Source organism: Dipodomys ordii, unplaced genomic scaffold, assembly GCF_000151885.1.
Source record: "Dipodomys ordii isolate 6190 unplaced genomic scaffold, Dord_2.0 Scaffold1, whole genome shotgun sequence".
Taxonomy (NCBI): Eukaryota; Metazoa; Chordata; class Mammalia; order Rodentia; family Heteromyidae; genus Dipodomys; species Dipodomys ordii.
Genome location: NW_012267217.1, coordinates 27,844,243 through 27,868,108, shown reverse-complemented (window position 1 = coordinate 27,868,108; position 23,866 = coordinate 27,844,243). Strand labels below are relative to the sequence as shown.

General features: G+C 43.4%; 1 protein-coding gene across 4 annotated transcripts in view; it reads left to right on the top strand.

Moving 5' to 3' along the window:
* The window catches only part of Zmym2 (zinc finger, MYM-type 2), a 111,597-nt gene that overhangs the window by 5,506 nt on the left and 82,225 nt on the right, over positions 1 to 23,866 (top strand). The window contains exons 1-2 of one of the 4 annotated variants that reach the window (XM_013010014.1): positions 520 to 696; positions 1,817 to 1,885. The exons of 1 other annotated variant lie outside the window; for it this stretch is intronic. The gene's annotated coding sequence lies outside the window, so the exon portion shown is untranslated. Of the gene's footprint in view, positions 1 to 519; positions 697 to 1,816; positions 1,886 to 23,866 lie in introns of those variants that run through there. 2 more of the 4 variants (XM_013010037.1, XM_013010021.1) reach the window with 2 other exon arrangements.

Here is a 23,866-nt window from a genome sequence, read left to right as displayed (position 1 = left end):
CGGCCCCGACCGCCCCTTCGGCCTCGCTGCAGCCCGGGCCCGGCTTGGGCCCTCGCGGGGCGCTGCCAGGACTGGACAGGGAGGACGTTGGGACATCGAGGCCTCGTCTCTCCACGAGCAGAGTCGTTGGGAGCGGCCGAGCCGGGGGCCCACATTCGGGTGCCTAGACTCGGGCGAAGCCCCGAAACCCGACCTCAGTCACTCAGCCGGTCCTAGCCCGAGGACACCCCAACTCCGGGCCTGAGTGCGACCCGTGAGGTCGGCTACGCAACTCCGAGTTCTGGCCCTGGCGGACTTGGTGGGTGGGGGCAGGGAGGGGCGGGGGCACGGAGGGGAGGGGACGCGGCTGAGGCCGGAGCCCGCGGAGGGGGGAGTGGAACGGCAAGGCCGGGGGTGTGGCCCGCGTGTGACGGACAGGCGTGTGGATTATCCCTTGGAGGAGGGGGTTCCTGAAGGAAGGCTGGCCTAGCCAATGGGTGTGCCTGAGGCGTCGAGTTCCGCCTCTGCCTCGAGCCAATGAGTGGGCGAAGGGCGGGGTTTGTCCAGGATCGGCCGCACAGCCGCCTTCACCACCTCCTCCACCTCCTCTCACCAGCGCTAAAGCCGGGACTGGACTGAGCGGAGTTGTGCGTGTCGCCGAAGGGGGGTGGGCCGGGGGAGGGGAGGTTCGTTCCGCGGAGCCGCAGCCAGAACCGGGTGAGGCTTATCCCCACTGTCTTTCCAGCGTTGGGCCTCGGAGAGTGGGGGTGGCTGGGAGCAGCGCAGCCTCGGGAGGAGGAGGCGGAGGCGGAGGCGACTGGGGAGGCGGAGATGGGTGAGGGCAGCCTCCCGAGCCTCCCACCGACCCGGGCTTAACACCCCGCGGCGCGGCCGTCGTGGCCGCTGCCGTGTCGGGGCCTCGGGGTCTGCTCGGGGCCACGCTTATGTCACTGGCGTCTTCGCGTGCGGCCCGAGGGCTGCGAGTGTGCGGGCGCGGCCGGGTGGGCCGGGTGAGGCGGACTTCGAGGGCGGGGGTCGCAGGGGCCGCGGAGCGGGGCCGGGGGCCGCGGGGAGGTCGCGGGGGTATGTTCCTTTCTTCCTTGGGGGTGGGGGGGCGGAGGACGGGCAGTGTGGGCCCTTCTGCTCTCAGGGTTCCTTTCGCACCCTGTCGGCCCGAGCCAGGGTCCCCAAGTTTTGCGTGGCGAGGGTGTTTGCTTGTGTCCCGCCGGGTCCCCTTCTTCGCTCTTCTCCCTGGCGCTGCGCTGCGCGGCTCTTGATCCTCACGTATTGTTTGGCTGGGTCTCTAATGGCGGACGGGGAGGCAGCGCTGCCGGTCGCCGACTGCAGGGGGGGGGGGGCAAACCTCGGGCCCAGGGCAATTGCTGGGGGCAAATATTGGCGACGTGGGTCCAGCAGTGACGTGAGCCACCTTGAAACTCCAAATTGGTGTGGAGAGTGCTGGGGATGACGCTTGGTGGGCAAATTTAGGAGGGAATACAAATCCCTTACTGGCGTCGGGGCAACGTTTGCCCTTCCCCCCCCCTTCTTTCCCAGGAGCAGGCTTGGTGTTCTCGGGCCCCTTCCCTTCTGGATTTTGCTTCTCACATGAGTTTTGGACACCAAATGCATATTTTGTGTCATTTTGTTCCACTTACGTAGGAGGGGGCTGTTGTGCGTGGGGTGCGTTTAATAATAGAAGGGCCGAACCTCCTTGACCTCATATTCCTTTCTCTGCCTCCTTCTGGTGGAATAGGTTTGGTGCTCCCACCAGGTTGGGTGTTATTGATTCTTTTTTTCCTCCCCCCCTAGTGTTTTTTTTCTTCCATTTTTCTCTTAGGGCTGGGGATCACTTTCAACCCTGTCTGGTGCATCTTTGGCCCAAAGTGAGAAGGAAAGCACCCCCATTGTGAGTCCATTGCTCGTAATTTACTGGTCTGTTTGGAGGACGATGTCAGGTTGGAGGGGTTCAGCCATGAGGACTTGGCCCTCCCGTTGTTTTGAGGGGGAGGGGCCTTCTCGGGTGGCAGCTGCCCTCGGGGCGAAGCCCGGGTAATGGCTGGTGAGGCAGCTGGGAGTGGGCGCTGCTGTTTGCACCGCTGCAGACATCGCTCCTGCTGCTGCAATACCAACCTCAGCAACCAGACGACGGGCTTCTGCAGCTGCTCACGTTACCGGGGAGGAGGGGTAGTGCGAAGGAGGGCATATTTCTGGTGCCCTCTAGAGTTCCAAAGTGGGAATTAATATTATTTTGTTTTAAATGGTATGCGTGCAACCATTTTTTTTTTTTAAACATATCTCTTCCGTCACAATGGCAAGTTGATTTAAAGCACTGGGAAGCTAGAGAGAACCTCTTAACTTTCGGTTTATGTGTGATCTGAAAGACAAATTTTGAAAGTATGTCTTATGGTTTGTGAGTAGCTAAATCTTTTTCATGGCTTTGCTTAGGAAAGGGCATGGCATCCACAACACGTTGAGTATTTACTACCTTAACCTCACCAAGTAGAATGCTGATCAGAACTAGTGTAGTATTCCAGTTTCTTAGCCTACCATATTCAGTGTTAGTCCTCAATTAACAGTAACCCCAACTGAGTAACCTGAGAATTATTATTTAACACCTATAATTTGGTGGTTTTAAGGTAACTTGTAATGTGCTAGACCGTGAAAAAAGATAAGTAAGGTTTTCCTTGAGTTAAATTGTAACTAGTCACAAAATATCAGTGAAGTCAGCACTGGATACATCTTTTGTTTTTACTAAGTACTAAGGTTTGAAATCAAGATCTTGGACTGCTTGCTTGCTTGCTTGCTTGCTTCCTTCCTTTCTTTCTTTTGGTCTGGTCATGGGGCCTGGACTCTGGGCCTGGGCACTGTCCCTCAGCTCTTCAGCTCAAGGCTAGCACTCTACCACTTGAGCCACAGTGCCACTTCCGGCTTTTTTTCTTTTTGCTTATGTGGTGCTGAGGAATTGAACCCAGAGCCTCACACATGCAAGGCAAGCAAGCGCTCTACTACTGAGCACCTTCCCAGCCCTCTTTCTTTCCTTTCTCTCTTTCTCTCTCTCATTCTTTCTCTCTTTCTCTCTCTCTTTCTCTCTCTCATTCTTTCTCTCTTTCTCTCTCTTTCTCTCTCTCATTCTTTCTCTCTTTCTCTTTCTTTCTTTCTTTCTTTCTTTCTTTCTTTCTTTCTTTCTTTCTTTCATTTATTTCTGGGCCCGGGAGCTGTCCCTCAGCTCAAGGCTATTGCCCTACCGCTGGAGCCACAGGGCCACTTCGGGTTTTTGAGTGGTTCATTGGAGATAAGAGACTCAAGGATTTTCCTGCCTAGGCTGGCTTTGAGCAGATCCTCAGATCTCAGCCTCCTGAGCTAGGATTGCAGTCGCCTGGCTACATTGTATTTCTTGAGCCCCTTGACAATTACTGTAAGTTATTGTCAGAGATGAGTCATAAATATAAGAATCTCTATTGGACGCCTATGTGTGTGTGGGGGTGGGGTTGGGGTAATCCGTGTAAGAAATCTCTAACCAGAAGATAAAAAAGTTGAAGTGGAGGTTTGAGGCAGGCTATAGACAGCCTTGTCCTCACAAAGTTGAGTAACGCTTGAGTTCAAGCCCCAGATCCTGTACACAAACCCCCAAACGGGTTCAAAAATAGGTGATTGAGCATTGTGCCTGTGCCTCATGCTTCTAATCTTAGCTCCTGAGGAGGCTGAGATCTGGATCCTGGTTTGAAGTCAAGTCTTTGGCTGAAAAATCCAAGAGACTCACCTCCAACTGACCAGCAAAAAGCCAGAAGGGAGGTGTGGCTCAAGTGGTAGAGCACCCACCTTGAGTGAAAAAGCTAAGCAAGAATGGGAGGCTTTGAGTTTCAACTGTAGTACCCACAGGCACACAAACACAGATACACAAATAGTTTATTGAAGGTAAGGGTTTGGTGAATATATATTGTGAAATATAATGACAAATAAACACAGACCATTCTAGGCATCAGGCACTTTAATATGTTTTCTTACTTAATTTTTTGTCTGTTGTGGGGCTTAAACCAGGCCGAGGTGCTGTCATGGAGTTCTTTTTGTTCAAGGCTAGTGTTCTGCCTCTTTGAGCCACAGTACCACTTCTGCTTTTCTGGTGGTTAATTGGAGATTGTCCCAGACTTTCCTGCCTAGGCTGGCTTTGAACCATGATCCTCTGATTTTAGCCTCCTCAGTTGCTAAGATTATAGGTGTGAGCCCCCAGTGCCTGGCTTTTATTTAATTTTAGAAAGCATCCTACAATAGGATAAGTAGCATTAATTGAGCCCTTATCCAGCTCCATTCTAAGTTTTTTCTTTTTAAAATAATTTCTAATGGAACTTTTGAATTTTATGAGTTAGAATAGTATATTGAGCGTTCATGTACCCATCCTTTTCTCCTCCTCTCTTCCCTCCCCCTCTCCCCTCCTCTTCCACCTTCTCTCCCCCTTCTCTCCTTTTGCTTCCCTTTTTTGCTAGTATTGGGGCTTTTTTTTTTTCCTTTTTTCAAGGGTAGTGCTCTACTACTTCAGCCACACCTCCACTTCTGACCTTCTCTGGTTCATTGGAGATAGGACTCTCATGAATTTTTCTGCTTGGTCTGGTTTTGAACCTCAGTCCTCAGATCTCAGCTGGGGTTATAGGCATGAGTCATCATATATATATTTATATATAAAATGTAAGTGCCAGGCTTATATTTTATTTGATCTGTTTATGTATTTTTGGTGCCAGTATTGAGACTGAACTCAGGCCCTCCCACTTTTGCTAAAAGCTGGTGCTCTACTACTTGAACCATAATGCCTCCACTTTTGGCTTTTTGCTAGTTTATTGAAAATAAGAGTTTTGCTAGCTTGCCAGGGATGGCTTTGAACTGTGATCCTTAGATTTCAACCTTCTTAGCATCTAAGATTACTGACTGACATTAGCCACTGGCTCCCAATAAAAATTAGATTTTTTAAAATATATTTTTTATTTTTGTTGGTCATGTGACTGGGCTGTCCCTGAGCTCTTTTGCTCAAGGCTAGTGCTCTACCACTTTGAGCCACAGTTCCACTTCTGGTTTTCTGGTGGTTAATTGGTTATAAAGAGTCCCAGGGACTTTCCTGCCAGGCTGGCTTTGAATCTCCATCCTCAGATCTCAGCCTCCTGGGTAGCTAGGAGTACAGGTGTGAGCCACCAGCGCCTGGACATTTTCTACTTTGAGTATGTGTATGTGTTCCAGTATATGCCAGTCCTAGGTTTTGCACTCATGTACTGTTTCTGAGTTTTTTCTTCTTTTGATATTTTTTAAAATAAGTTTTTTATTGTAAAAATACCGTACAGAGGGGTTACAGTTACATGAGCAAGGTAATGAGTACATTTCCTATCAAGCATTATTGCCTCCTTTGTTTTTCCCCTACCATCCCTTCCCTTCCCTCCCACCTCCACAACCTCCCCTCCCCCCAAATTGTAAAGTTTGTTTTTCAACATAATGTCTTGTATATCTCATTGTTATGATGGGCCAACCTATTTAAAGATTTTGTTTTTTTCCCTTCCCCTCCCCAAATTAGACCGATATGAAATACAGTGAAAACAGGGGTCTGAGTTTTTTTTTTTCCTTTAAGGCTAGCATTCTACCACTTGGGCCACAGCTCCACTTCTGGCTTTTTGTGGTTAATTGGAGTTAAAAGTCTCACAAACTTTCTTGCATGGTCTGGCTTTGGACTGCAATCCTCAGATATCAACCTTCTGAGCAGCTAGGAAGACAGGCTTGAGCCATTGGCATCCAGTCATTTTCTACTTATTTTAACCTTCTGAATAAATTATTTAGATATTCCACAAGAGCTGATATAAGAATATTCCAGACTTGAATAGGTAGGGAGCTAGTCTTTGTGCAGTAGTATTCATAATAGATTTGTAATATTGTATTATGCTCATTTAAGGTACAAAGAAAACATAATGTTGTTGAAATAAAGGACCTCATTGTCTAATCAGATGCTCTGGTATTGCTGTGAGTATATATGTCTAATACTTGTTTTAAACACAAGGTGCTGGGCGCTGGTGGTTCATGCCTGTAAACCTAGCTACTCAGGAGGCTGAGATCTGAGACTCATGGTTCAAAGCCAGCCCGGGCAGAAAAAAAAGTCCGTGAGACTCTTATCTCCAATAAACCACCAGAAAACCAGAAGTGGCGCTGTAGCTCAAGTGAGCTCACCTTGAGCTGAAGAGCACAGAGACAGCGCCCAAGCCCAGAGTTCAAGCCCCATGACCAACAAAAAATCAAAAAAACAAAAAACAAAACAAAAAAACCCCCAAAACAACAACAACAAAAAAACACAAGGTATATTTAGAAGTGTATGTTTCCTATCTAGGTATTGAAAACTGTCCTCACTGCATTTAATATGAAAAGAATTTGCTTTATTGTGTTGGACGACAATTTAAAAATTATTAATTAAGTAGTTGTACAGAGAGCCTACAGTTCTGCAAGTCAGATTATAAGTACAATGCATCTTAATCAATGTCACCCCTTAAATTATTCCCTTCCATTTTCCCCCCTCCAATCTCTACCCTCAAGTTACATAGGTCAATTTCTATATAAAGTACACTGAGTATAATGACTGCATCTACTCACCCTTCCTCTCTTCATATGTAGCTTATCCCTATCCCAAACATGTTTTTGTAAACATACAGTATTCATTTTGTTGCACAGTTCATTAGTTGTTCAGAAGAGTTTCATCTTTGGACTACTCTCCTTTAGTCAGTTTGTGTCTATATTCATAAAACCCTATTTATGTTAACACATATGTTTGAATTTTAGGTCTGGCTTCTGTATATAAGAGAAAATGTGCTGTTTGTCTCTCTGAGCCTGACTTCACTTAACCAATTCTGTTTTAGGTCCATCCATTTCTCTGCAAATGACATAATCTTTTTTTGGTAGCAGTCCTGGAGCTTGAACTCAGGATCTAACTGTCCCTGAGGTTTTTTGCTCAACACTAGCATTGTCACTTCTAGATTTTTTGGTGCTTAATTGGAGATAAGAATCTCATGGAGGGGGCTGGGAAGGTAGCTCAGTGGTAGAGTGCTTGCCTTGCATGCCTGAGGCCCTGTGTTCGATTCCTCAGCACCACATATGCAAAAAGGAAAAAAAAAAGCAGGAAGTGGCACTGTGGCTCAAGTGGTAGAGCACTAGCATTGAGCTGAAGAGCTGAGGGATAGCGCCCAGGCCCAGAGTTCAGGTCCCACGACCGGACCAAAAAAAAAAAAAACTCATGGAGGGCTGGGACTGTGGCTTAGCAGTAGAGTGCTTGCCTAGTAAGCATGAAGCCCTGGGTTCCATTCCTCAGTGCCACACAAACAGAAAAAGCCGGAAGTGGCTCTGTGGCTCAAGTGCTAGAGTGCTAGTCTTGAACAAAAAGAAGCTCAAGGACAGTACCCAGGCCCTGAGTTCAAGCTCCAGGACCGGCAAAAAAGAAAAAAAAAAAAAAGAATCTCATGGACTTCGCTGCTTGTGCTGGCTTCCCATGGTGATTTTCAGTTCCAGCCTTCTGAGTAACTAGTATTGCAGGCATAGCTCTTGATGCTTGTCATAATATTCTAATAGATGAGTAAAATTCCATTGTATGTATGTACCACATTTTCTTGGACCATTGATCCATAGTAGAGCATCTGAGCTATTATGAATAGTGTAGCAGTGAACATGGATGTGCAAGCATTTTTACTGTATGTTGACATAATATTCTGGATAAGTGCTAAGAGTGGTATTGCTGGATCACGGATAGCTAGTTATATGTTTAATTTTTTTGAGGAATCTTGAAACCTTTCAAAGTGTTTACATTCTTACTAACAATTTAATAGGTTTCCTTTTTCCCTACATCCCCATCTGCATTTGTTATTCATGTTCTCTGTGATGGCTAATCTTGCAGTGGTGAAACGGAATCTTAATTTTTTTGATTTGCATTTTCTTTATGGTAACCAATGTTGACCATTTCCTCATGTGTTTATTGGCCATTCTGTTTCTGAAAATTTAGTTTCTTTGCCTGTTTGTTTATTGGGTTATTAATCTTTCTAGGGTTTAGTTTAATTTTTTGTTTTTGTTTTTTGTCAGTCGTAGGGCTTGACCTCTAGGCCTGGGCGCTGTCCTTGAGCTCTTCAGCTCAAGATGGATGCTATACCACTTGAGCCACAGCACCACTTCTGTTTTTCTGGTGGTTAATTGGAGATTCATATACTTCCTGCCTGGGCTGGCTTTGAACTGTGATCCTCAGATCTCAGTCTCCTGAGTTGCTAGGATTACAGGCGTGAGCTACTGGCTCCTGGCTGGGGTTTAGATCTTGAATTCCCTATATATTCTGGATACCAGGCCCTTCTCAGATGTATACCTGGTAAAAAATCTCTGCCATTCTTTCTTTTTGGCTTAGTAACTGTCCTTTCCTGTGAAAACTTTTTAGTTTGAGCTCTTCAGCTCAAGGTGAATGCTCTACCTCTTGAGCCACAGTGCCACTTCCTACATTTTCTTTTATATTTTAAAATCCATGAAACAGTGAAGCCACAATAAGTGAACTGTGATATAGTGAGGACTATAGTTTCAAGGTTTCAGGTCTAATATTGAGGTCTTTGATCTATTTTGAATTGATATTAATGCAAGATGACTGACAGGGATCCATTTAGTTTTCTACATAGGAATGTTCAATTTTCCCAACACCATTTGTTGAAGAGGTTGTCTTTTTTTGAACATATTTGGCTCCCATGACAGTTATCAGATGACTGTAGGTATATGGGTTTATTTCTGAGTCTTCTAGTCTATTCTGTTGGATTTCATGCCTGTTTTTTTTTCCCCCACCCAGTATCAAGCTTATTTTTGCTACTGTAGTTCTGTAGTAAAGTCTGGAATTATGATACTTTCCTGCATTGCTTTTTTTTTCTCTCCAAGATTTGCTTTGGATAGTTGGAGTATTTTATGATTTCATATGAATTTTTGGATTTTCTGTCTTCGTGAAGAATGACATTATGATTTTGATAGGTATTGCATTAAATTTGTAAGTCATCTTTGGAGCAATGATATTTTCATATTAATTCTGCTGGTCCATGAACATGGGATGTCTTTTTACTTTCCAGTGTCTTTGATTTCTCTCTTCAGAGTTTCATAGTTTTTTGCTGTAGAGATTCTCAACTTGGTTAAGTTTTGGTTAGGTTTACTCCTAAATATATATTTTTAAGGCTATTGTAAATAGAATTGTTTTTTTTTCTCTGCACATTGTTGGCATACAGAAAAGCTACTGATTTTTGTGGGTTATACATCCTGTTATTTTGCCAAAATTATGTATTAGTTCTAGAAACTTGTGGGAGGAGTCTAGATATAGGACCATTTTAGATATAGGATCATTTTATTTACAAATTGGGTTTGTTTGACTTTCCTTGTTTAGATCCCTTTTATGTCTTCATCGAATTATGTAAGAATACAAGGCATATTCAGCTGCCATGTGGGATTTTTGTTCTAGTGGTACTGGGGTTTTGAATTCTAGGCTCTGCATTTGTCACGCAGGCATTCTACTGCTAAGCCATATATCCAGCTCCCTATGTGATTTCCCCCCCTCCCCTCCCCCCAGACCTGGGGCTTGAACTCAGGGCCTGGACACTGTCCCTGAGCTTCTTTTGCTCAAGGTTGGCATTCACGTGAGCTACCATGCCACTTTCAACTTTTTTTGATTATGTGGTACTGAGGAATTGAACTCAGAGCTTCATGCATGCTAGGCAGGCACTCTACCACTAAGCCACATTCCCAGCATTGTCATTTTTTTAATGTGTGTATTTTTGTGACATGGTCTCCAGGCTTATCTGGGACTCTTTACTATGTAGCCCAGACTAGTCTCTTCATTCAGTGTTCTCCTGCCTCAGTCTTTGGTGTGCTGAGACCACTACTCTTAGATGCTCATCTCCTTCCCTCCCTACCCCTTCCCGCCTCTACCTCCTACCCCTCCTTACCCTCCCTTGGGAGTTGAACTCAGGGCCTTGTGCTCTGTCTTAGCTTTTCCCTTACAAGCTGGTGCTCTAGCACTTGAGCCACACCTCCATTTCTGGCTTTTTGCTGGTTAATTAGTTGGAGATGAGAGTCTCACAGACTTTTCTGCCAAGGCCTCAATCTCATGATTAGCTAGGACATGAGCCACCAGTGACTGGTTAGAGTTACAAGTTTTTATATGTGTAACTTGTTTTTGAACAGCTGTAATTTTAGATTTCTTGTATTAAAATTGAGATGGGAAGTGAATCTTTATGGAGACCAGCACCAAATACTTGATTGATCAGCTTAGAGTGTTAAAAATTATATTAAATCTCATTTGAACACATCTATTTTAAAATATATTAGTATTTGCCAGTCCTGTGGCTTGAACTCAGGGTCTGGGCACTGACCCTGAGCCTCTCTGTGCTCAAGGCTAGCACTCTAGTACTTGAGCCACAGGTCTATTTCTGGCTTTTTGGTGATTAATTAAAGATATGCGTTTCATGGACTTTCCTGCCAGAGCCGGCTTTTAACTGTGTCCTTCAGATCCCAGCCTCATGAGTAGCTAAGATAATAGGTGTGAGTCACCAGTGCCTGGCTTAAGAAACCTATTTTAGGAAAAATAGAGTTAGAAAAAAAAAAGATTAGTTAGCATAATAAATTAATCACATGACTATCTGTGACTAGTCACATGACTGCCTTTGTTTTCTTTTCATAATCTATTGAAAACTAGGAGTAGAATTATGATGTCTAATTTGGAAATGTGTGACTTATTTTTACTGATTTGATCAGTGTTCTATTGAACATGTTTGCAGTTTCCTTGTTTTTTTTGCCAGTTCTGGGGCTTGAACTCAGGACCTGGGCACTGCCCCTGAGCTTCTTCCACTTGAGCCACAGCTCCATTTCTGGCTTTTTCTGTTTATGTGGTACTGAGGAATTGAACCCAGGGCTTCATGCATGCTAGGCAAACACTCTACTACTAAGCCATCTTCCCAGCCCCAATTTCCTTCTTTTCTTTTCTTCCCCTGCTCCCCCTTTTTCTTTTTTGGCAGACCTGGGGTTTGAACTAGGGCCTGGGAACTGTCCCTGAGCTTCTTTTGCTCAATGCTAGCACTCTACCACTTGAGCCACAGTGCCTGGCCTTTTCTGTGTATGTGATACTGAGGAATTGAACTCGGCATCATTTATGCTAAGCCAACACTCTACCACTAAGCCACATTCCCAGCTGAATGTTTGCAATTTCAAGAATTAAGAGGAAACTTTGGGAATTGAAGTGTCTCATGGCTGTAGTCCAGTCCTACCTAATTCATCAGCCAAGCAGGAAGCATAAAATAGGATGATTGAGCTCCAGGAGAAAAATTGAGAATCTTAATTAGTCACTAGAGGTTCATACCTATAATCTTAGCTACTTAGGAGGTTGAGATATGAGAGTTGAGATTTGAAGCCAATCCTCTAAGTAAAGGAATTCTTACCTCCAGTTAACCAACAAAAAGCAAGAACTAGAGGGATAATTCAAGAATTATTAGGTACTGATCTGAAGAATTACAGTTTGAGGTCAGCCTATGCAGAAAGTGTGAGACCCTATCTTAACCAATTGCTAGGCTTGCTGGTGTGTGCCTGTCATTTTCAGTTACATGGGAAGCAGGTAGGAGGTATACCAGCCTGGTTAGAATCCATCTCAACAGAAGAAGTTTGTTTGGCACGGTGACACATGTTGGTTATCTCAGCTATAGCAGGAAGTATACAATAGGATCCAAATTCAGATAGGAGTTTGGCAAAAATTGAGAACCTATCTCAAAATAACCAGGGCAAGAAAGAGCTGGAATCCAGGCACTAATGGCTCATGAGATCTGAAGATTGTGGTTTGAAGCCTAAACAACTAAACAATCTGTAGATCTGTGACTCAAGTGGTAAAGCTCTAAACTCAGGGACAGTGCCCAGGCCCAGAGTTCAAGCCCTGTGAATAGCTGATGTGTATGTGTGGGGTGGGAGTTGTGGTGACCTGTCATCAGCCAAGCAGGAAGCATAAAATAGGTTGATTGAACTCCAGGAGAAAAATTGAGAATCTTAATTGGTCATCAGGGGTTCATACCGGTAATCTTAGCTACTTAGGAGGTTGAGATATGAGAGTTGAGGTCTGAAGCCAATCTACTAAGGAAAGGAATTCTTACCTCCAATTAACCAACAAAAAGCCAGAATAACTCAAGAATATGAGGCCCTGAATTCCGAGTCTCTGTATATGTTCTGCTCCCTAAAACTCCAAGAATATGAACAGTGGAAAAAAAGCTGGAGATGACTTTTAACTCCCCGTCTCTCCAAAAAAACAAGAAAAAAAGGTTAACTTTGAGGCTGGAATTGGTAGGACACTCCTGTAATCTTAGCACTGGAGGAGGTTGAGGCAGGAGGATCATGAATTCAAGGCCATATTGCCTTCCACATTAAGACCCTGTCGCAAAATGAAATAGAGCAAAAGAAAACAACAGGAAGAATAACTTTGGATATTAGGAGAAATAACTAGTAGGTCTGTTGTTTTTAAACTGATGCATTTATGTTTCAGTAATATTTTGTTTTCTTCAAATGGTACCAAATTATTGCCAGAGAACTTACATTTCTGTTTTATATCAGTGGTTTACTGTGTGTCAGGTTTCTCCTCTAAATTGTAAAAGAAAATTTTTTCTCTTTTTCAAATGTTCCTAGTGAACAAATTTGTTTTTGTGAATAAATTAGACCAAAGGATTAATTAAGAACATCTCTAAAGTATTGAATATTTAACTATGCTCCTGGTTATAAAAGTTGATGGTAAGCTATCTTTTAAGGGAAATTTACTTGGAATAGAATTAATTGTTGCAACTTCACATAATAAAAACTGAACAAAAATCTGTTGCAGTGAAATTTTCTTTCTGAATATACATAATTATGCATTTAGATTAGATAATAAAAATACTTACGTAGAAAATGTAAATAAAGTGATTCACAAGTTAAAGGTTGCAAGCTGGGTGCCTGTGAATAATGCCTGTTATCCTAACTACTCAAGAGGCTGAGATAGATATGAGGAATGTGGTTTGAAGCCAACCAAGGGCAGGAAGGTCTGTAAAACTCTTTTTTTTTTTTTTGGGGCTTGAACTCTGGGCCTGGGTGCTGTCCCTCAGCTCTTCAGCTCAAGGCAAGTGCTCTACCACTTGAGCCACAGCGCCACTTCTGGTTTTCTGGTGGTTTATTGGAGATAAGAGTCTCATGGTCTTTCCTGCCCGGGCTGGCTTTGAACCGCAATCCTCAGATCTCAGCCTCCTGAGTAGCTAGGATTACAGGCGTGAGCCACCAGCACCCAGCTAGGTCTGTAAAATTCTTATGTCCAATCAACTAAAAAGCTGGAAGTGTTGCTGTGGCGCAGGTGGTAGAGCACTAGTCACCAGCTTCTGGCTACTCTGAGCTTTTTCGCTCAAGGATAGTGCTTTTCGGTATTTAATTTGGAGATAAAAATTTCACAGACTTTCCTGCCTGAGCTAGCTTTCAGCCCTGGTCCTCAGATTTCAGCTTTGTGAGTAGCTAGGATTACAGAGGTGAGATACGGCCCCTTACTTTAATTATATTTAAATCATTATCATAGTTGGTTGGGCATAGTGGCACATGAATATAAACCTACCATCTGGGAAAGTAGAGGCAGAAGTATAACAAGTTTAAGGCCAGCTTCCACTCTATAGACTATCTCAAGAAAAAAGCAAACAAATAAAATAGAAATTTAGCTAATTTAAGCTTTGTATTGTGCCTTATGACTTGGTTATTTAACTTTTTAAAAAGAAATTTATGGTGGTCCAGAAGTTTAACCTCAGAGCCTGGATGTTATTCCTAGATTTATTTATTTATTTATTTTTTGGGTCCGGTCATGGGGCCTGAACTCTGGGCCTGGGTGCTGTCCCTCAGCTCTTCAGCTCAAGGCTAACGCTCTACCACTTGAGCCACAGCACCACTTCTGGCTTTTTTTCTTTTTGCTTATGTAGTGCTGAGGAATTGAACTCAGGGTCTCGTGCATGCAAGGCAAGCGCTCTACCACTGAGCCACCTTCCCAGACCTGTTCCTAGATTTTGTGCTCATGGCTAGTGCTTGACCCAGCTTTTTGGTCGTTAATTGAAGATAAAAGTTTCATGAGGGCTGAGAATTTTGTTTAGTGGTAGAATGCTTGCCTAGCATGCATGAAACCCTGGGTTCAATTCCTCAGTACCACTTAAACAGAAAAAGCTGGAAGTTGCACTGTGGCTCAAGTGGTAGAGTGTTAGCCATAAGCAAAAGAAACCCAATGACAGTGCACAGGCCCAGAGTTCAAGCTCCAGGACTGGCAAAAGAAAAAAAGTTTGAACTTTCTAGGCCAAGCTTGCTTTGAACCACGATCCTCAGATCTCACCCTCCTTAGGATTACAGCTGTGAGCCACCACTGTCTGTCCTTTTAAACTTTTTTTTTTTAATGTTTGTCTTATTTAATGTTGCATATTCCAATTTCTTTTTGTGTTGGTGCTTGAACTCATCCTTTTGTTGTCCTTAGCTTTTTGGCTTACCACCGATATTCTCACTAGAGCTATGCCTTCAGAATCTCACTCCTTTTCTTGCTTGGGCTGGCTTTGAATGGTATTCCTCAAATCTCAGCCTCCTGAGTAGTTGAGATTATAGGATGAGCTACCAGGGCCCATCTTCTCTGTACATTTTAAAAAAGAACACAAGGTATTTGTAATAGCATCCTGTGTCCTAAATCTAATTATTCTCTAAGGAGGCACAGTTGCAGTTTATAAACAAGTTTGGAGAGATTCTGGAATGTGGATGGGGTTTTAGAGGCATGTTGGGGTCTTGTGGAAAGGTATCTAGTGAGGATTAAGATTAGAAGGGGGGCTGGGAAGGTGGCTTAGTGGTAGAGTGCTTGTCTCACATGCATGAGGCTCCGGCTTCGATTCTTCAGCACCACATAAGCAGAAAAAGCTGGAAGTGGTGCTGTGGCTCAGGTAGTAGAATGCTGGCCTTGAGCTGAATAGCTCAGGGACAATGCCCAGGACCAGAGTTCAAGCCCCATGACTATCAAAAAAAAAAAAAAAAGATTAGAAGGGCTGGGTGCTGGTGGCTCACGCCTGTGATCCTAGCTACTCAGGAGGCTGAGAGCTGAGGATCAAGATTCAAAACCTGCCCAAGCAGGAAAGTCCATGAAACTCTTTTTTTTTTTTTGGCCGGTCGTGGGGCCTGTACTTTGGGCCTGGGCGCTGTCCCTCAGCTCTTCAGCTCAAGGCTAGCGCTCTACCACTTGAACCACAGCGCCACTTCTGGCTTTTTTTTCTGCTTATGTGGTGCTGAGGAATGGAACCCAGGGCCTCATGCATGCAAGGCAAGCACTCTTACACTGAGCCACCTTCCCAGCCCAATGAAACTCTTATCTCTAATAAACCACTAGAAAACGGGAAGTGGTACTGTGGCTCAAGTGGTAGAGCGCTAGCCTTGAGCTGAAGAGCAAGGGACAGCGCCCAAGTCCACAGTTCAAGCATTGCAACTACCATCAACAACAAAAAGAAGATTAGAAGGGCAGTTTTTAATTTGATGTGTGCTTAATTAAGCATACATTTAATTTTGTGGTTTTTCTACTTTACAAAGCCATTTTGTTCACCTGAATGTTGCCTAAGCTACTTGGAACATGAGGAATTTGGAAACAGAGTTAGAGTGAAATCTGCCTTGTCCATTAAGGGACAGTTGGGGGATTCTAAAACTGGGTTGTGGTTTTGGTTGTACAAATTACATATAAATTTTATTAAACTTAAATTTTACCTCAGCAAATCTGTTCAACAATTTTGATCCCAGGCAAATCACTTACCCCTAAAATTTAGTGTATCCTTGACAAGTATAGTAATGGCCACTTTCTTATTAGATTGCCAAAGTGAGGTAAGGATTAGAATTTAAATAGGGCATTTAATAGTGTAACTCAGTGGTAGAGCATTTACCTAACATGCAAGAAGTTGTACTTCTATCACCAGCACTAGAGTGGGGGAAAAGTATAGATGGGTCTACACTGACCATTATGGGTGCATAGTTGGTGACTCCCAACTATGGTCCTTTCTGTATGGACTATCATCAACTTATTGTGTGCTCTTTTGATAGTTGCTAGCTTCTGTTATCTTTTATCAGTCTGTAGTTATTATTATTATTTTTGGGTCCGGTCATGGGGCCTGAACTCTGGGCCTGGGTGCTGTCCCTCAGCTCTTCAGCTCAAGGCTAGCACTCTACCACTTGAGCCATAATGCCACTTCCGGCTTTTTTCTTTTTGCTTATGTGGTGCTGAGGAATCGAACCCAGGGCCTCATGCATGCGAGGCAAGCACTCTACCACTGAGCCACCTTCCCAGCCCTCAGTCTGTAATTATGGAAAGTGCTCTCTTATTAATCATTGACATGTATTTTAGACTATTACATTTTTCTTTTTCTTGCTGGGTACCAAGGACTCTTACTTGTAATCTTCGCTATGTAAGAGGCTGAGATCTACAGGATCATGGTTTGAAATCAGTTCCAGAAGACAAAGTGTGAAACTCTTGACTCCAAAATAATCAGCCTGGGGTAGAGATATGGCTCAATTGATTGAGCCAAGGGGGCAGAGGCTAGTTCAAATCCCCCTGTATGTCTACAGTGTGTGTGCGTGTGCGTGTGCGTGCGCTCTGCTTCTGTACTTGAACTCTGGGCCTGGGTACTATCTCTGAGCCACTTGAGCCACAGCTTCACTTCTGGTTAATTTGAGATAGAATATCTCGGACTTTCCTACTGAGACTGGCTTTGAACTGTAATTCAGCCTCCTGAGTAGCTAGGAGTAAAGACAGATGGGTCCCTCACCTCCCTTTAGTTTGATTTGTACTTTAAAAACTATACTGAATCTACTCTTTTCAGGTCACTGGTGACCTAATTAATTTGCAGCTCTTCATCTTCTGATTTTTAGTTGTAATTCTGTTAGCTTTTATTATTATTTATTTATATATATTATTGTGAAAGTACGATAAAGAAGGGTTACAATTATATGGGCAAGGTAATAAGTACATTTTTTATCAAGCATTGTTGCCTCCTCCTTTGTTTCCCCTTCCCATCCCTTCTCTTCCCCCTCCCCCGCCCCAAGTTGTAAAGTTCGTTTTTTGACATAACGCCTTGAACATCTCATTGTTGCAATGGGTCCACCTGTATCCCTAGTTAAACGATTTGTTTTTGCCCTTCCCCTCCACAAATTATATCAACATCAAATACAGTGAAAGCAGGGGTTTCACCGTGGGGGAGGGACATACAAAGCAACAAAGAAATCATCTTATAAATATGTTTGAAACAATTGCAAGAAAGAAAAAACATTTGAATCCTTATCTTGGGTTCATTTCGCCTAACATCAACTTATCTGACAGTTTCTGCTTGTCTCAGACATATACTAGTGTTATTACAAATAAGGGAAACCATGGGACCTATGTTTCTTTGGGCCTGGCTTACTTCACTTAATATAATTTTTTCCAAGTCTTTCCATTTCCTAACAAATGGGACAATGTCATTCTTTCTGATGGAGGCATAGATTTCCATTGTGTATATATACTACATTTTCTTGATCCATTCATCTGCTGAGGGGCCTCTGGTTTAGTTCCATATCTTAGCTATGGTAAATAATGCTGCAATAAACATAGTTGTGCTGGTAGCTTTAGTATGGTCTTGTTTGTGATCATTTGGGTGAATGCCCAAAAGTGGGATTGCTGGGTCATAGGGGAGCTCTATGTGTAGTCTTTTTTTTTTTAAATTCCAGCCACTGAAACCAACATAGAAGTTATTGATCAGATAAATAAACCTATGTCTACCAGAGAAAAGAAAAGTGGATAAAGAAAGAAAAACAAAACCCCCCAAAGTGAACAACTTATATGTGGAGTCTTGAGGAACCTTCATGCTACTTTCCAAAGTTGTTGAACAAGTTTACACTCTACCAACAGTGCAGTAGGGTTCCTTCTGTCCACATCTCCTCTAGCATCTGTTGTTATTAGAGTTCTTGATTATAGCCATTCTAACTGGGGTGAGGTGTTGTTTTGATTTGCATTTCTTTTATTGGCTAGGGAGGTTGAACATTTCTTCATGTGTCTATTGGCCATCCTTTCCTATTCAGAGAAGTTTCTCTTTGTCTTTAGCCCACTTATTTATTGGGCATATTATTATTATTACTTTTGAGACAAGGTCTTGTTTTATAACCAGGCTGGCCTCTGACTTGAGATCCTCCTGCCTTAGCTCCCAAGCCTTTGGTGACTGCCCAGCCCTTAGTTCTGAGACAGTTGAATTTTAATGTTTTGAGTTTAAAGGATTAAAATTTGAAATTTAAATTCTTTTGGTTTCTAGGACTTTAAACTTAATATGGTCTCATTTTTTTCTCTTGTATGTTTTATTTTATTTTTTGGTCAGTCATAGGGCTTGAACTCAAGGCTTGGGCGCTGTCCCTGAGCTCTGCTTTTTCACTCAAGCCAGTGTTCTACCACTTTGAACTGCAGCTCCACTTTGTTTTTCGAGTGGTTAATTGGAGATAAGAATTTCATGGGTACTTTCTCCCCAGGCTGGCTTTGAACTGTGAACCTCAGATCTCAGTCTGCTGAGTACCTAGGATTACAGGCATGAGCCACCAGCACCTGGCTTTCTTGGATTCCTATTTATTTATTGTCAGTTGTGGGGATTGAACTCTGGGCATGGGTGCAGTCCCTCAGCTCTTCAGCTCAGGCTAGCACTCTACCACTTGAGCCATAGCATCACTTCCGGTTTTCTGATGGTTAATGGTGATAAAGAGTCTCATAGACTTTCCTGCCCAGGCTGGCTTTGAACAGCAATCCTCAGGTCTCAGCTTCCTGAATAGCTAGGATTACAGGCGTGAGCCACCAGTGCCTGGCTGGATTTTTATTTTTATGTTTTCTAATGTATTGTTGTTTAAGAGATGTTATTCTGCAGGATTACTTTTACATATCTCCAGTAATAAGTACATTTCCTTTCATACAGTGTTACCTGTTTCCTCATTCTTTTTTTTTGGTCGGTTGTGGGCCTGAACTCTGGGCCTGGGCACTGTCCTCAGCTCTTCAGCTCAAGGTTAGCCCTCTACCACTTGAGCTACAGCGCCACTTCCGGCTTTTTCTGCTTATGTGGTGCTGAAGAATCAAACCCAGGGCCTCATGCATGCAAGGCAAGCGCTCTACCACTGAGCCACCTTCCCAGCCCTCTGTTTCCTCATTCTCTCCCATTCCTTCCCTCCCATCTGCACCCATGAGTTGCATAGTTCATTTTCATCACTGTTCAGTGAAGTCAGTATACACCACCACTGCACTCTTCACCTTTTTCTTTTGATTTTGCGCCCTCCCCCATCCTCCCACAGATGTGCACGTGAGTACATATAAAGAATACAGTCATCAGGAAAAAAAAAACAAATTAACTAAAAGTTCTTTGTTTCCATATCTTTGTTTCAGTATGTATATTATTTTATATTCATATGAAGAGTTGCTTGGGTATTGCACTTTAGTGATTCTCTCCTAAGACAATCCTCTTTTGGTCTCACTGTATGTGAGTATCTAGAATTCTGTGTAATTGGGCTGGGAAGGTAGCTCAGTGGTAAGAGTGCTTGCCTTGCATGCATGAGGCCCTGGGTTCGTTTCCTCAGCACCACATAAGTAGAAAAAGCTGGAAGTGGTGCTGTGGCTCAGGTGGTAGAGCACTAGCCTTGAGCTGAAGAGCTGAGGGACAGTGCCCAGGCCCAGGGTCCAAGCCCCACGACTGACAAAAAAATAAAACAACCCCCCCCAAAAAAAAACAAAAAAAAGAATTCTGTGTAATTTGTCATATCCCAGTGCATCTTAGATCTAACTTCTGCATATCAGAGAGAACATGTGCCATTTGTCTCTCTGATCTTGGCTTATCTTAACATGATTTGTTCTAGTTCCATCCATTTCTTTGCAGGTGCCATTCTTTCTAATGGATGTGTAAAATTCCATTGTATATAGGTATCATGATTTTTGGATCCACTCATCTATTGTGGGACATCTGAATCTTGGCTATTGTGAATAGTGTGGTGTAGTGAACATGGTGGATGTGCAGGTGTCCTTATCTCCTGGCTCATGATGCTCAGGGTAGATGCCAAGGAATGGTATGGCTGGGTCATAGGGAAGGTTTATGTTTAGTTGTTGTTGTTGTTTTTTTTTTTTTTGCCAATCCTGGGGCTTGAACTCCGGGCCTGGGCACTGTCCCTGAACCTCTTCATGCTCAAGGCCAGTGCTCTACTACTTGAGCCACAGTGCCACTTTCGGCCTTTTCTGTTTATGTGGTACTGAGGAATCGAACCCAGGGCTTCATGCATGCTGGGCATGCAGTCTACCACTAAGCCACATTCCTAGCCCCTAGTTTTTTTTTTTTTTTTGGTGGGTCGTGGGCCTTGAACTCTGGGCCTGAGCGCTGTCCCTCAGCTCTTCAGCTCAAGGCTAGCACTCTACCACTTGAGCTACAGCGCCACTTCCGGTTTTCTGGTCGTTTATTGGAGATAAGAGTTTCATGGACTTTCCTGCCCGGGCTGGCTTTGAACTGAGATCCTCAGATCTCAGCCTCCTGAGTAGCTAGGATTACAGGCATGAGCCACCAGGGCCTGGCCCTAGTTTTTTTTTTGAGGAACCTACAGATTGCTTTCCACAGTGGTTATACTAGTTTATATTCCCATCAGCAGTGCAGTAGGGTTCCTTTTTTCTCCACATCCCCGCCAGCATTTGTTATTGTTAGAATTCAAGATGTTGGCCAATATAACTGGGGTAAAGATGGTATCTCAGGGTTGTTTTGATTTGCATTTCCTTTATGGCCAGGTTTGATGAACATTTCCTCATTTGTTTCTTTGCTATTCTTACCTCTTCTTCTGAGAAGTCTCTTTGCTCCCTTGCCCACTTAGTAATTGGTGTATCAAGTTTGGGAGGGGTGGCTAGATCCTCAGATCTCAGTCTCCTGAATAGCTAGGATTACAGGCATGAGCCACTGGTGCCCAGCCCTTTCATCCTATTTTTTTTTTGGTCAGTTGTGGGGCTTGAACTCTGGGCCTGTGTGCTGTCCCTCAGCTCTTCAGCTCAAGGTGAGCTCTCTACCACTTGATCCACAGCGCCACTTGCTGTTCTCTGGTGGTTTATTGGAGATAAGAGTCTCAGGGACTTTCCTGCCTGGGCTGCCTTTGAACAGTGATCCTCAGATCTCAGCCTCCTGAGTAGCTAGGATTACAGGTGTGAGCCACCACCACCCGGCTGCCCTTTTCATCCTTCATTCATGTGCCTGGAAAGCATTTTTTTACACCATACATTGTAAGTAAAGTTACATTTAGAAAAGTATAAATAGGTGGTTAGAATTGGCAAGTTACAAAAGTAACTAAGATCTAGGAATTCCAAATAGTTTTTGAATGTTTGATCTAGGTGAATATCCTCCTCCTTGGTTAACTTAGGTAATGAATACTTAATCAATGTTTAGATTGTCTTGTAAGACTAACTAAGGGTTTTGTGGTTGAAACAGTCTCGATGTTATAGTCTAAGATTTGAAAACAACTATTGCTATATGGGAATTCTATCTTGAGGTATAGAAAAGCTATATTTTGAGAGGTGGAATTGTGTTTATTACAAAGTTGGCAACTGCAAGTGGACACATGTCCCTCAAAAACTTGTAGCCTCGAGGGGTTGGGAAGGTGGCTCAGTGGTAGAGCTCTTGCCTTGCATGCATGAGGCCCTGGGTTCGATTCCTCAGCACCACATAAGCAAAATGAAAAAAGCGGGAAGTGGCGCTGTGGCTCAAGTGGTAGAGCACTAGCCTTGAGCTGAAGAGCTGAGGGACAACACCCAGGCCCAGAGTTCAGGCCCCACAACCGGACCCCCCCCAAAAAAAAATAAAACTTGTAGCCTCGAATACACTTAATACTGTTAGGAAACTGAGCCATGAGGGTAGTAAAGCAAGCAGGAAAATAGTCTCAACAAACCAGATCAACTGTATTGGAAGTTGAAGAGGGTCACCATGGTGACTTGAGGAGAGTCAGGAGACCTGAGGCCTGGTACATCATGGCAGCTGAGGTGCTGGGGACTAAATAGGATAATGATTGGAGTCAGGGTCACAGGGAGCTTGAGAGTTCAAAATCTCCTGAGTTCATGGCACATGAACACATGTACTACTGGACCTAATGTCCATGTCCTGGTCCCTGCCTCTGGGAATTTAGGCATGCCTATCATCTAGGGGTGTGATTTTACCTTCATCCACCAAGATGTCAAGATGATGCCAGTTAGACCCAGTATCCGAATTTCACTTTTATGATTATTTTGTTTTGAGAAATAGATGACTCTAGAAAACTGTGTCTTGAGGAAAGACCTACTTTCCTTGTTCTTCTTAGGATATTGAATTGACTGATATCTAGCAGCCCACCAGAGGGACCTGGTCTGGCTTTTCATTGTTTTCTTCTTTTTTTAAGTATGCTGAAAAATCCAAAAGGATCTGGAGAACCTACAGCTTAAAAGTCTACACATTTTATAACCGATAGATTTAAGCTGAACTGTAACCTCACCTTTTCTGAAAATGGTTATGTTGATCAGGTTCCTGTTTTACAGCAAGTCAATATTAACTAGTATTTCAACATCTTATTTGCTTATTTTTTTGGCAGTCCTGGGTGAGTGCTGTCTTTTATGTTTTCTTTGCTCAAAACTCTATCACTTAACCCCACAGCTCCATTTCTAGATTTTTGGAAGTTGAATTGGAGCCACTCCCATGCTGGAGTCCAAACTCCGTCCTTGTGGATATTAAGCAAGTGCTCTTAACCCATTGTTATTATTGTTAATACACCCTTGCTTTAAAGCCCAGGATGGCTCTGATCTCTCCATTCTTCTTAGCATTTCTAGTGCTGGGGCTACAGGCTTGTATCACCCAGTATAACTTATTTTTTAAGAAAAAATCTCCTTTGAGCTTGACCACAGTGTCTTACACCTGTTATCCTAGCTACTCAGGAGGTTGAGATCCTACCATAGCTGTTCAAAGCTAGCCAGGACAGGAAAGTTTGTGAGACTCTTATCTTCAATAAACTACTTGGAAAAACCTGGAAGTGGGGAAAAAGCTGGAAGTAGAACTGTGGGTCAAGTAGTTAGATGCTAGCTTTTATTTTTTTTTTCTCCAGTCATGGGGCTTGAACTCAGAGCCTGGGCTCTGTCCCTGAGCTTCTTTTTCTCATGCACTCTACCATTTGAGCTACAACACTAATTCCAGCTTTTTCTGTTTATATGGTACAGAGGAATTGAATCCAGAGCTTCATGCATGCTAGGCAAACACTCTACCACTAAACCACATTTCCAGCCTAGAGCGCTAGCTTTGAGCAAAAAAGCTTGGGTACAGTGCCCAGGCTGAATTCAAGCTCTAGGACTTGAGCCTATTTATGTTTGATACTTCTTCCTTTAAAGCTTTTGTAGTTTGTGTAGTAGTTTTAAAATTATTACTATTATTTTGTGATATAGGGATTATACTCAGCCTTACAGCTTGCTTGGCTTGTTTGACTTGGTTGTTTGCTCTACTCGAGCTATACCTCCAACCCTGTTTTTCACTAGTTATTTTGGAGATGGAATCTAGCAGACTTTTCTGCCTAGGCTGGGTTTGAATCAGGTTCCTCTGGATCTCAGTCATCTGAGTGCCTAGGATTACAGCAGTCCTTGCCTTGATTTGGTTATTGTATTGAATGGCTGTTCTTTTTTTTTTTTTAAATTAGAGTTGCATTATTGTTTAAGATTTAATTAAAAAAATTTTTTTTTGGTCCGGTCGTGGCCTGAACTCTGGGCCTGAGCACTATCCCTTAGCTCTTCAGCTCAAGGCTAGCTCTCTACCACTTGAGCCACAGCACCACTTCCAGCTTTTTTCTTTTTGCT